General features: G+C 36.8%; 1 protein-coding gene across 1 annotated transcript in view; it reads left to right on the forward strand.

Moving 5' to 3' along the window:
* Nucleotides 1-337, forward strand: part of LOC119581955 (ras-related protein Rab-14) — a gene marked incomplete in the record, with an annotated part of 10194 nt that overhangs the window by 3685 nt on the left and 6172 nt on the right.

Below are 337 nucleotides of genomic sequence, written 5' to 3' on the forward strand. Positions count from 1 at the left end.
GACTGATCGTAGGGGTGGGCATGGCATGAATTCTTGTCATCTGGGTTGATTGGGTTATGGAGGATATTGCCCTAAACCAACCCAGCAGCTAGTGCACTGATTGGAATCAACAGTGCAAACTCTAGCTTACTGCTTAATGGGACATCATTTTATCCAAGGGTTTAGAAATTATATCCAAAAGAGTTTCATCACTTACAATAGAATGTTAATCTTAAGAGCCAAAAAATATTTTATCTTTAATTTGTAATTAACTCCAATAAATTATAATTTACCCAGTCTTGTTGGCTCTTCCTAACTGTAAATACAGTGGGCACCAAAAATACTGGCACCTGTATAT

This window comes from Penaeus monodon, chromosome 15 (assembly GCF_015228065.2).
Source record: "Penaeus monodon isolate SGIC_2016 chromosome 15, NSTDA_Pmon_1, whole genome shotgun sequence".
Lineage (NCBI taxonomy): Eukaryota > Metazoa > Arthropoda > Malacostraca > Decapoda > Penaeidae > Penaeus > Penaeus monodon.